A 12985-nucleotide genomic window follows, 5' to 3' on the forward strand; every position below is an offset into this window, starting at 1 on the left:
AATCACTAACGTTCATAATTCGGAATAGCGTTTTCTTGATTTTGAAAGCATGCTTTCTACCTCCTCGTTGTGGGCGTGTAACAAGCGTCCACAATGCATGTAACAAGCTAACTATGGACTCGGCCCGCCAGAGGGCCTTGGTTTCTCGGGCCGTCGAGTCGGCCCGGTCAAGATGCGTCCTGGACTAGGGATGCTTCACCACCACCCTTTTCCATTTTCCTATTGCCATAATAAGCGTTTGCCACTACTGCAACTACCACAACTAGAAAATTATATTCAAGCAGCTCGAATGAAGTGAGAACAACTACAATGGTGCACATTACGTCGCGAGAGCAATGCATCTTCCATCATCTCTACCAAGATTCCTGACCTTAGCGGTCAAAAAATTAACTCACGTAATCGTTGTACTTCATACGGGAAGGACTCCCCGTATCGTAGAAGAACGCTCCTTAGAGGCGAAGGCGTAACCACCGAATCGGGTGACTAAGCAAGCGTTGCAAAAAGCGGGCAACAAAGGAAACGAAAAAAAAAATGAGAACGAGAAGTGATCTGCTGGCATATGAAACAAAAAATAACAGCAACACAACGAATCACGCCAAAGTGAACGGGTGGGGCGTGCGTTCTGGAGGGGAAAAGCGGGGGGTGCGAAGAGACCCAAGCGCGTCGGAAAAGTCGGGCGTTGTTCAGCGTCATCCAGAGCGAAACAAACTCCCGCTCGTCCAGAAAGCCGCGCGGTCGCAGAGGGGGGAGGAGGAGGAGAAAGCCGCGTGTTGCGCGGACGGGAAGCCGTGGAGCAGGGAGGAGGAGAGCGACGGCGGGGGCACGGAAGCGCAAGAAAACCCGGGGAGAAGAGAGGGAGAGGGGCAAGGAAAGAAGCGAGTTCTCCCCCGACTGCTTCTCCACCTCTCGTCTCGTCCGCCGCAAACTTGTGCGCGCCGAACGGCAACACACTCGGCCGGTTGCTGCCTGGCGAGCGGACTGCCTTGCTCCTCTGTCGACGCTATCGCCCCGTGCTCGGCCTTCTCGCGTGCGGTCCGTGACCGCGGCGGTGTGTCCTCGTCGACGCATCATTAGGATTACTCCCGCCGTGTCACGACACAGACCTCTTGGCGTCCCTCCTAGGGTCTCCGGATTTTGGTGCGACTTCAGTGCTCAACTTCCTACACTCTTTTTGTTTCTTTTTTTCTTTTTCACCATCCCGTCGCTTCGGTGTTGTTCCAGTGTAGTGGTGGATTTTCCTGCCGCGGGTTGCGGCCTGCGGCGACACCGGTGACTTCACCAGAAGGGGATTGCGTGGCGGTTTCCGCTGAGGTAAGCGGCAATCACTACCCTCTTTGCGAGCGCCAAGAAGGCGTGTTCGGGTAGGGACGCGAGAGGTGGCTCGGAGAAGTCGTTGGCATGGCGCTGCGCGCCCTGCCTTTTTCACGTGGATTCGGCTGCGCCCCGGGAACGGAGGGGGGCCAGCGACCCGCGTCGTCCTTCGAGTTGGCCCGGATCTTGCCCAGCTGCTGTCACTGCTGCGGACAGCTGCCAACAAAACGTGGTCAGCGGCCCGCGGAATGTCCACCCGCGCTAAGCAACGCGTAAAAAAGGCACAACTGAGAGTCAATTGAGAGCAAGCTTCAAGCCGTGATGGATTTGAACTGCGCGCTGAGCAAGGAGAACAGCTCGCGACTAGCGGACTGCGACCGTTCGGGCTAGGGGCGTAAGCATGGAGCTGCCTTGGAGCTTGAAGCAGGGCTTGGCATGCAAGAAACGGCAAATGACTTCGAAACTCTGACGGCCCATGCCTGCCGGTCGCATCCCCTAGCCAGTCTATATAACGCAGACGTATTTGCGGCGAACAGGCATTCCGTCTGGGGCTCTCGAAAATGTGAAGCAAGCAGGGAGAAGAATATTTCTTTCCTGCCTAAATGCTCGCCACCTCTTCAAAAATTAGCTGTTATAAACTTTGAAAGGAGGTGCACATTTACTGCTTCAAAGGCTCATGCTTCATAGACAGCAAATGTGGTGTCTCAAAACCGCATTAGAAACATTACTACTGGTTCCTACTGTTTTCGATGAGTGAAGGAATTGCCTAAACTAAACATTTCAGCTTCTTCCAGTCTACGAAAATATGCAAGAGAATACAAACTTTTCGGCTACTCTTGGCATCAAAATCGTGTTTGCCTCCTTACAAGCGCTGGTTGGTGAGGCAGTTCTTAAACCATACCGTGTGCGTGCGTAACCGTCGATATTTCCTCAGTGGGCGTGGCATCAGTTCCTAGGGTGCCTTGATGCTCGCGCGGGGGCGCGCGAGGGCACTCTATCAGTTCTCTCGGTGTAGCAAGGTACCAAGCACCAATCTCAGTGCTCTAGAAACTGCATTGCTCTTCACGCGGACGAAAGTTTGAGCCCTCTGCAACAGCGATGGCTTGTTTATACAATTTTCAAATGTGCCGGCATACTTAAATTTTGATGCTGCCCACAGCAATGTTTCCCAGAGCGTTCTTACACGGCATCCTTCATAACGTAATGACTGACTTGACGCGACTAATTGCCTTATTAGCACCGCAGCCGCAACGATTCCGGCCCGTTTGTTTCCCTTTTTTAAGGATTCACTTCCGGTGTACAGCGTGACCTCTTTAAAGGGTACAGACAGGTATCTGCAGCGTCTTTTATTCATCAAAACTTCCTTTACTGCGCTGTCCTATTCACAAAACTATTTAGTTTTGTTCACAAAACTGTTTAGTTTTGTTTCCTTTTAAGCGACTTGCAATCACGAACGTTGCCAACCTACCTTACTGTGCCAGTAAACCCCGCTGCTCTCACGGCTGGTCCATTCCTGCCATCAAAAAGTAGCACGAGGTCGAGAAACGGCCTGGGAAGGACGCTTTTTACACAGAACATTAACGATGCAACGCTTCTAGCTCAAAAACGTTCTTGCGCTCGAAGGGGTTTCCTAGCCTCGTCTGCACGAAACACTGTTCTTTGTGGTGTTCGCAACTCCAGTGATGCGCTTCACCACCACAGTGTTTCATAGACGAAGTGGAGTTTCTCCACTGCCGAGTACCCCACGTCTCGCATCGGACGAAAGAGCACGGGCGCCGCAACCGCCGGTGTGTCCATAGCGTCCATTTTCCTTCCGCATGCTGACAGCCTCGGCAGCGTTTTCCCGTATTTCATCCCTCTGCACGCGCAGCTTCCGCTGTATCCGTGGGGAACCACGCGCTCGCTCAGGGCTGAAGCCATGTCAGCAGCGGATCGGCGGGCTCTGTTTTTCCTCCGCGCTCAGCCCCCAGCGACGACGGCCGACACGGTCGCTGGCCGCGCGCGGCGGAGCCGTGCCTAAACATAAGCAGGGACGCAGGAAAAAGCTCCCCTCGGCACGATCACGCCACCCTTTCCACGAAAGCGGTTCCGGCGCCGTAACGTTTCGCCAAGCAGTCGGTCTTCGACGGCCGAAGGCAGCTGCCGGCCGGCAGGCTCCCCCGCCCGACGGGCACGCTCTGCAAGGCTCGCTGCCGCTGTCGACGGCTACTGCTGTTGCAGCGTTTTTGTGGCGAGAGCCGTTCATCTATCTCCTGCGTACGTGCTGCGCGTGCAGCTTCCTGGAAACAGCGGCCCCCGCCGGCTATTCACTGCGCAGCTGCGACAGATGACTGGAATAAAAGAGCGCCGTCTCCTTTGATCCTCACAACAGAAGAGAGTGGACCTCCTGACGCGCTGTAACCTCTGAACGAACCCTTTTCACGTTCCAATGAGTGATAGCTTCCGGAATCGGCAGCTTTCTGTTCATCGTTTTTTTTTTTAATACGTGAGTGTGCTGGAGGGTTGCATAGGCGCGTTTTGTTTCGCATTCATGGCGAGCTAAACAAAGTGAAGACATTGCGAAGCACTTTAAGGGATTCAAGTTCACACCCATAAGCTTTCGTAGGGGAGAGATAGATAGATAGATGTAACTTTATTAGGAATAGGGCTGGCTCAGAGGCCTATAAGGATGGTAGGGGAGAGAAAAAAAAATCACAGCCCCTTTCTTAAGAGAGGTTCAAACGAGAGGCTCTCTACCATGCAACCTGAGTCAAAGGACAAAGTCCAAACCGAACTGACCATGTCGGAATGGCGAAACCGGATAGACGTCGGCTTCATAACGCGAGGGACCCAGGTTCGATTTTTACCGTGGGGAGCGTTTTTTTTTTTTTTCTTTTGAGGCGCTTGATCTGCCCTCGCTTATCATCATCATTGCTTGTGAAACCCATCTTGTAAAGTTGGCTTTCCTGAAGGGAGTTTTGGCACAAGTGAGGCACGGAAAGGTTCGCTTTAACAAAGGTATCAGTGCCGGTACAGCATAAGCATGGCCTCGTAAAAGTTAGTTTGTAGTTCGTTTCGATTATTTATCAAAATTTTCAGCAGTGAACTACCGTACAGTTCCGAAAGAACAACCAACCAAAGTACAGAGATATCAAGCGAAAAATACGGGATGGGCGATCTTTCGGGTACCGTGCGAAAAACTAGCAACAAGTGGCCACACCGCCAACCAAAATTGGGGAGATATCAAGAAAAAAGTACCAGATGGGGAACATTAGGTCGGCTCAAGTGCGGGAAGGACAAATAAGCGACCACGTCAACACATAAATAAATTATTTGCGTTCGTTGTGTTCACACATCGGCGCTAAAAGCGTTGATTTTAGGAAGTGGGCGATCATTGGGGTCTTTTGGTGAATTGAATATTTCACCCCTAAAAGGGGTTGGGCGAAGTTTCGGGGGTGGGCGTTCGCTCGGAACTTTATGTCCGCTAAGGAGGACCTGTACGCACCGCCCTTACAATAAACACCAGAGCCTTCGACCACGTATTGGGAGCATTTTGCGGCAGTCGGCCTGCAAGTGATTAAATGGCGCCAACATAACCTCCTGTATCTATGGGAGGTTGATACATCTTACACAGCATTTTTGCCAACAGTGGTCACGCGAAAACCGATGAATCAAACAAGAGAAGGCTTCATGCTCAACCGGCTCCCGTGCGACTCGGCCGCGCATTGTGTGATCAAGCGCTAGCAATTTTGCAGCTCGGAAAGGCCTGCGGCTTGGCCGCGCGTTAGGCTCTCTTTAGCGGGAATATGCGATCGAGAATTAGCCGCAACTTCTACGTTCTCCTATAGTACCAAACGCATAGAGAAGCCCATTAAATCGAGGTCGCCTTACGTCGCTAACGTGTATAAATACCGTCATTAGACAGGCGCGGCACGGGAGAAGTGAGATGGATTGGTGAAGGAACGCGCCAAGCCTGGAAAACCGACCGGCGGGTCCTTCGGCACGGCGAACGCGAGGCTGTTGAGGGGAATGAAAGGGAGGGGGAGTCTGGGTGCGGATGATAATAGCGGCGGTCAGAGGAGCGCTGGGTGGTGCATCGTCGTACCTTGCACCTTTACGCGGTGTTTGCGGGAAGCGCAATTTTCCGAGAATGCCTGCCCGCCCGCGAGGCTTCTCTTCACTGGATGCGCCCGCAGGCCGGGTGACAACGACCACTCCCACCAAGGGATGGCCATCTTCCGTGGACCTTACCAGTGTGAGATTTCATGCAGCTTATCTGCGGAGGCCCGGTCTCTCTGTTTTGCAATCTCTTCAATCAACGGGAGGGGGCGTTTGGTGCCATCTGCGCAATTCATTTTGATGCCATGATAGGACTCGGTAGCCTTCTTAATGGCGGGAAGGAGGGAGAGGTGGTCGAAGGGAGGCCGTTAGTGTAACATCGAGATCACGCGCGTATTGCACAAGAATCCGAACATCACCGAAGTAGGCACGGTAGATAGATAGGCTGTGGGATTCAAATTCGTTCGGTGAGGCTACCCGCATTGCTACCGAACCTATAGCCGATTTCACAAGCTGCGTGCATCAGAGTAGAGGCTGCGTGGTGTACCGCGGCGGTTCCACCTGCACGTCGGTGAGACGGAAACGTACTTTCAAGGCCTTAAACACCCGTTGCTGCATTTCTTCAGCCGGCCTCCGTAAGATGAACACAATGAGCTAGACGCCCTCATTGCGTGGATTGGTTGAGAGCCATAAAGCATCCGCAGTGCTGCACACCGCTTGTGAAGTGGAGTGTAGTCTTATCTAATTCACCGAAAACTGTCACCTCACCGGGAAGCCGAAAAAGACGAGTTAGCAAGTCAATTTAGAGATATTTCCAGCTTGAAGAACACACCTGAATTCTCTACTGAACAAACTTTCAAATAAGTTCTTGTGCTGCACTTTTCGTGGGCGTTCATGTACTCGACGTGCTGTAAGCGGACTGACCGATCCACCTGCACACATTTTACACTTTTATCGCCCAAAAAAGGTGTAATATAGATGGAATAAGGTTTTTGGGAAGTCATGAAGACATTTTGCTTACTGACAGCGGATCCCAGGGAGAAACAACCTAGGTTGACCCCCAGCTCCGCTGTTTCTCAAGCCTTGTCCCACAAACGCAAGCTGCGGCATTTTTTTTTTTGCATTTTAGCAGCCCACAAAATACTATCACCTTTAAAATGGTATAGCAAAGGGTGCGCATACGCATATGCCCCTTGTGCTCACACTCGAGCAGGCGGAAAAGTCGGCTTCACTGCTATAATACCCTATCTGCACTGGTGCACCCTTTACAGGTTGCACAGGTTTTTCTTGGTATTTCTTTTTTTTTTTTGCTAACGATACCTCAACAAGCCCAAGTTTAAACAACTTCGGTTTTAATAAATTCTGCTAATTCGTATTGTTTTAAACATCAGGAGTTACAAAACATCGTCCCGCTCGTAGAAAATGTTCAAGTCCACCCCAGTCTAAAATCACAACAGAAATACCGCAAAAACCTAACAAGAATTCCTGTCGTACGACAAAAGACTTTGTTGTAACAACAGAATTCCTGTTGTTATGAAAAAGCCATCTGTTGTTACGACACAGATTTCTGTCGTAACGACAAAGTCAATTTTCACAGCGACAAACATTCCTGTAGTCACAACAGAACTGCCATTTACGCTACTCTTCACAATGGGCAATAACATTCAAACCATGTGCAACAACTTATGGAACATCAGGATCACGACAAGACAGGAATTCGGCACGACGGAATATAAAAAATAGGACAGGAATACGACACACGACAGAACACCTAAATTCCGACACGATAAGAATACGACAAGATGGGACACGCGAAAATACGACAAAACTACACAAATTTTCCTTGTCGTCATTTTCGACTGGGAGGTTCCATGGCCCGAATTTGTAGCTTTACACCCGTGTAGCAAAACGAGTGTTTAAATAATGAACACCCTTCTTGAAGGGTGTTGAAAGGGTGTGGAACAGATGTTTGGTACTCAATAAAATTCTATGACTTATCGAACATAATAACTACAGCATGTTTCCCGCTCTCCCTTGCAATCAAGGGCTTTGCCAATCCGCATGCTGACTTGTATACGCTGACATTAAAATACATAATTCCAATATTACCGCTAAAATATTTGATTTTGTGACAAGCCCACTAGCAAATGAATTTTCTCTGCTGGCTATAAAAGTAAGAAGAGCTGATGTAGCTGTAAGGTGAGTGAGCATATACTCGCTCTCCTCGTACATCCTGTTGGTTTTCTTGCTCAAGTCATCTGTGGTCCAAGTGAGACTTGTGCGTGTTGAATGTGTCTGTGTGTTGTGCTGCGTGCTCAGCCGATCCACACAATCACGCGCAGCTGTGTTGCCCACACCCTTATTTTAGGGTGTCAAGCAGCCTTACACCCGTCATTTGGGGTGGTCACAAGCACATCGTTTTTTATCCTTACACCCATATTAGGCAAAATCCTTTTTGTGTGCAAAAGTACAAGATTTTTACACCTTTTTCCGCCAAAAATGGTGTCAAAAAAGTTTAGTGTGTGTGGTCCCGCAGTTCTGAAGTCGCTATCGGCAACATCGTATTCTCAGTGCGTGTTAAAATAAAATCCGAGCATCCGCGTCCCTCGAATGCTGGAGTGCTTAGTTTCCCGCGTACTTGTTCTGCAACACAGACCGTCAAAAGGCGTGAACCGTAGCATAGCGCGGGTCTAGACACTTTTCAAACGGTAAGCCCAATTTTCAGCGAGCAACTTCGCATTGAAGTCTCGGATAACTCAGCGCATCTCGCTGCGTGCGATACTGCCTCGTCCTCCAGCGCGAGCGAGGAGGATTAGGTACATGCCATATATCTCGTTCGAGAATGATCAACTTCCCTGTGCGATCATTGCCAAGCGGACGAAGGTTTCTCCAGGCGATGGCCGCCCTCACACGGCGACGTAGTGAGGCCCTTATGCCAAATAGTCGTCACACCTCCGACGCGGAAATGTGTCGTTCAACGGTGGCCACGTTCCAAGAGCATCACTTTCGTGCCCGCTATTGTCCCCCGCCATTCCCTTTTTCATTAGCTCGGAGAGAACTTTCTTCCATTAGGCGTTGCGGGGGCCCCAATTAGCTGGTGGGCCAAGCGCGCGCCGGCCGATGCGAGAGAAGCGCCTTACGACGTCTGCGCGCGTGCATATACCGCGCGTGGCTGACCCTAATCGTCCCGGTGAGCTGATCGCACGGGCCTTCGAAAACGAAAACCAGAAGGCATTAGCGCCGCTTCGGCCAGGCTGGCCCCCCTGCGAACCACTGCGCACTGGGCTCTGCGGGCTTTCCTAAAGCATATCACCATACAGACGCATTCGCGCGTGAGGAGGTTTCGAGGGCAATAAATAATAATGGCGCGTAGGTTCTTTCCCATCCCGCAGGTACGCGTGGGCTATGGACCATCGGTACGCATACCATCGCGTTCCTTCGTCCCGAGCTTGCTGTTTGGGACGCCCACCGTGCTTTGCTGCAACCTAAATATCTTGGCTGGGCGAGATGAGGGCGTCATTTTGCTCAGGGAAGTGGCGTTACGTGTGAACGGAAATTGAAACGTCAACCTCGACGTGCGGCGGCGGAATCTCTTAGCCGCGTCTTCACTGTCAAGGACACCGACGATGTGTTCAACAGCACCTCGAGACACAGTCTGCCTTTCCGATTGCGCCCCCGTTATACGCGTTGTAATATGACAATTTTTATAAGAACAATTGCGCAAGGCGTTCTGTCGCGGTGCAGTAAACCCAGATTTTACAACTACAGCTTCACTCGAAGTGTTTGACGGTTCCCACTGCACTGCGCAAAAAGTAAATCACACCCGCTTTTAACGAAGTATCGCTTGCAACAAAGCTAGTTTTTTTGTCCTGAGAGCATCATTAAACGAGGGTTTACTGTATCTAGAGATGGGGGGAGGGGGGGTATACTTCTCTCAACCGAGCCGCTGGAAGCGTGAGTCTGCCGTTTCCTTGTCTCCGTCAGTGGTATCGTACGATCACGGCGCATGCTCTGCAGAAAGAGAGTGAAGGCAACAAATCTCGCTGGTGATTTCCCCCGAAATTTCATGCTCACGGAAATGCAGCCTTTACAGGTGGCAATACTCTTTTTGTTGTTGTTTCATATTTGGCGTTGTGCGGTGGGAAAATCTTCTCGGGTTCCTAAAAGGTAACGCAACGGGTCTGCTCACTCCGCTAAAGGTAAACGTTGCCAAGGCGGGCGCCAGTTGCCGCTGCCCATCGACAGACTGCTCTAATACTGCAGTTTTTCTGGGCCTTAACGAGTACAAGAAACCTCACAATCACTTTCCTGTTTAGAAATCTAAAAGGGGCACTGCGGTATCTACGGTTACATTAGATGAATGACGTAACAAGAGTCGCCATGCCATCGCGAGGGCGTGATAACGCTGTCACGTGATACTACTCTCGGTGACGTCATAAAACGTCGCAACGGACTTGGAATTTACCCATAAAGTATACGTGAGCCGCCGCGTCCGCGAGTCAGAAATCGGAGACTTCGGGTTGATTAGTACAATTAACTCTTCATGCAGTTGTTGGCTGGAGAAACAATTGTATTGAATCATCAAGGAACTTGCAGTCGATCTTTTATCAATCATCTTGAAATATCCCAGGGTTCTACAAAGAGGGAAGGGTCAGATTTCGGGATGTTGGTACAACGTCTTAAAGCGTGCTCAGAACCGGCGCTCAGTAAGTTACAAGGTCACCGTGCCCAGTCTTTTCACTGCTCCTGCTGATGCTTGGTGAAGTGCGTGCGCAAAGTCCTGTGGAGAAGAAAAAAAAAAACGACAGTAAGAAGCAGGCAAATGTAGCCGGTCCGAAAAGGCGTGCGGCGTCTGGTAGCACATCCCGTGCGTGCAGCACAGTGACGAGAACCAACCAGGCCGCGCAGGTCAGCCGACGGCTTCCGCGGGCCAAAGAAAGCAAGCGACCAGCGCTCCGGAGAAAAGAGAGGACGCACCATCGGGAAAAGCCTTTCGTCTCTCACCCGACGAGAGATTGCTCCGAGCGATACGCGGCGGCCGCTGCCCAAGCGGCATGCTAATGGCATGCAAATATTGCCAAGCTGCGGCTCAATGCAAGGGCGGCGCTGCCATGTGCTGCGCCGTCTCCGCGTTTGGCCTCTTCGAGTCAAGGCCTCGGCCGCCGGCTATACTCGGAGGCAGAAACAAGCGGCAGTGCCTCCTCCGAGGATATGGGCCAGCCAGACAGCAGCACCTCCCGCTTCCAGCGCTTCGAAGAAGCAAAAGGAAAAGGATTTAACTTGTGGGTCCCCAGCCGGTGTAGCCATCCGTTTCTTTTCAATTCACTTGGCGCCCGCTCAAAATGCCTTTCGTTCACCCTTTCATTCGCCAGCAGTGTCACTTTCAGTCCTGATGCGTGCATAATCGTGCTTTTGTGTGTGTGCAAACAAATAAATAAATACACGAAGCTTCGTGACCCTGCGCTCTTGAGCGGCCACTTGCGCATTCAGAAAATGCCACTGTGTGTGGGTATTTATTCCCTTTAGACGCACATGGATCGCGTTTGCTGGCCTACTTGCGCGCCAAGATGTCGCCGCAAACATTACGGACTTCGCAGACACAGAATAATAGATGCGCGATATTTAAAAAAAAAATTATGTGCGTGGAAGAGGAGCTTTGTTGACATCGTGTCCTCTCTCGTAACATACACAGCTACGCGCTAATGCCACGTGAGCAGCGTACGCTCGGGAAGCATCGCTGGACGCTGGCGGTGATCCTCCGTTGGCGCGAGTCGCTGCGAACGTGCCGACCGCGTCGTTGGAGGTGATTCCGGGTCTTTCCTAGCGGTGACCTCTCGCTCGCTCGCTTCGAGGCGCAAGGACGGGATCGGCCTGTCGCAAAATGCCAGCAACGCCATTACAGGCGCTATCTCGCTGGCCGAGCACTCACTTATCGCATACGCTTTCTGGCACTCATCGTGGCCGGCGTGCTGTTCGCGGAGGATCGGCGAAAGTCGCCTGCAACGGTGAAAAGATAAGCTGCAGCTCGGGTGAAGAAACCATAGGCGCTTGGACGCGGCTTGACAGTCAAGTATGCATATCGCAGAGTGCGGGCCTCTTATCAGCCGTCCCCGTGATTCCGCCGCACAATGCACGGAACTAACTGCCTTCAGTTTTGACCGGCCCGTGGCGCGAATAGCGTGTCTCCTCTTTCTAACGCCCCCTTCTCTTTCCTGCCTGCTCTGAACGTAGCGTGCCCTACACTTCGGTGTGTTGAAAATTCGCGATGTGTTAGGAAATGCAAATGAGTCGGGACGGGCATTGTGCAGTATATTAGATAGGAAATGTCAGGTAGTACTGGGCGATGTCGGGTAGAATCAGAGCCCTTAGATACTTCTAAGTTCTAGCTTCGGCTGGACACCGAAGGATTATATTATGCTAACGTTTCTCGTACAATCATCGGCTTCACGGTGGCTTCACGGTAGTGGAGCAGAAGAGAGGAAAACCAACGCAGGGCTAAAGCCCACGTAAAGCGCTCACGTTGTTTTGTTTTTACTTTTCTTATATCCACGCTCAACAAAATTTACCCTTTCGAACGAGTATTTCAAAAGTGGAAAGACTTTCGGTCCGCAATGCACATGCTATCTAGCGTCACACCCTCAAATTCAGTATTTCCGACCTAAATGAGCAGGGCATCGAAAGGCACCCTGGCTTCAGCTCGGTTTCTGTCCGGACGAATGCACTTGCAAGCCATTGAATGCAAAAGCTGAAACGTGCAAAATCGTGTTTGAAGAGGCCCACAGTCCGAAGGCGAGTCATGGCCTTGGAGGAGTGTTGGATGCATGAGCTCTGCTGAACGGCCAGCGGACATCCACATCCGGCTGTTTTTTCTCTGCGCCGCAATGTCTCACGCTTTATTTATGGCACTTCCAAAGGCCGCAGTTGACACGGTTTTATTCTCCTGACAGATGATCGCGAACGGTCACAAAAGGGCAACCATTTTGTGCAAGATCTGCCATGAAAGGTCGAGTTGCAGTCGCCAGTTCCCTTGACGTCGCTCTATTGGCCCCTGGCAGTTCTATCGCTGCCGTGGCTGCCAGTTTTGCCCACTTTGCGTCTCAGTTTGTGTTCCAAAGCCCGCAAGTGCTTCTGATATCGGGGTTAAATGAGGGTTTTTTTTCTCGGCGATCGTGCTCTTAGATGCTTGTGCACAGGACCATAAACTTGTTTTAAACCATAACGCTCACAGCGCAAAAAAAAAAAAAAAAGCAGACAACGTATATACAAAAGGACATCAAGCAAGCGTTGTTTGTTGTTCTTTTCTGCCTGTTGTCGGTTCCCTTTTTTTTTTGCTTTGCGCTGTGAGCATTATGGTTTACTAACTATAGCTTCCACCCTCACACCTGTTTTAAAATACCCGCCTTTTTGCTCTTTCTGCGCATGCCGACTCAAATGCGCCTTCAAAGTCAAATCTGTAATGCCTTTACCGCGTAGTCAACAAGCGCACGCAGTAGCTTGATTAGGCATCCCCTAAAGACCGAAGTCAAATATTACTGCTGTTCGCCCATCAGGCAAGTAAACTTTCTGAAGGGGTTTTTCCTCTCGTTCTCGGTTTGAGCACGGCTCTCTGGCTTCAATGACGTCACTCAAGCCATGT

The 12985-nt window shown here is 51.0% G+C and overlaps 1 protein-coding gene across 3 annotated transcripts in view; it reads left to right on the forward strand.

The window, feature by feature from the left end:
• The first annotated feature begins 923 nt into the window (after nucleotides 1–923).
• The window catches only part of LOC144178644 (semaphorin-5A-like), a 179877-nt gene continuing 167815 nt past the window's right edge, over nucleotides 924–12985 (forward strand). Inside the window, exons 1-2 of one of the 3 annotated variants that reach the window (XM_077706648.1) lie at nucleotides 924–1137; nucleotides 1222–1311. The gene's annotated coding sequence lies outside the window, so the exon portion shown is untranslated. Of the gene's footprint in view, nucleotides 1312–12985 lie in introns of all 3 variants that reach the window. The other 2 variants (XM_077706647.1, XM_077706649.1) reach the window with 2 other exon arrangements.

This window comes from Haemaphysalis longicornis, unplaced genomic scaffold (assembly GCF_048455015.1).
Source record: "Haemaphysalis longicornis isolate Haplotype H1 unplaced genomic scaffold, Haemaphysalis longicornis Haplotype H1 scaffold_4, whole genome shotgun sequence".
NCBI lineage: Eukaryota > Metazoa > Arthropoda > Arachnida > Ixodida > Ixodidae > Haemaphysalis > Haemaphysalis longicornis.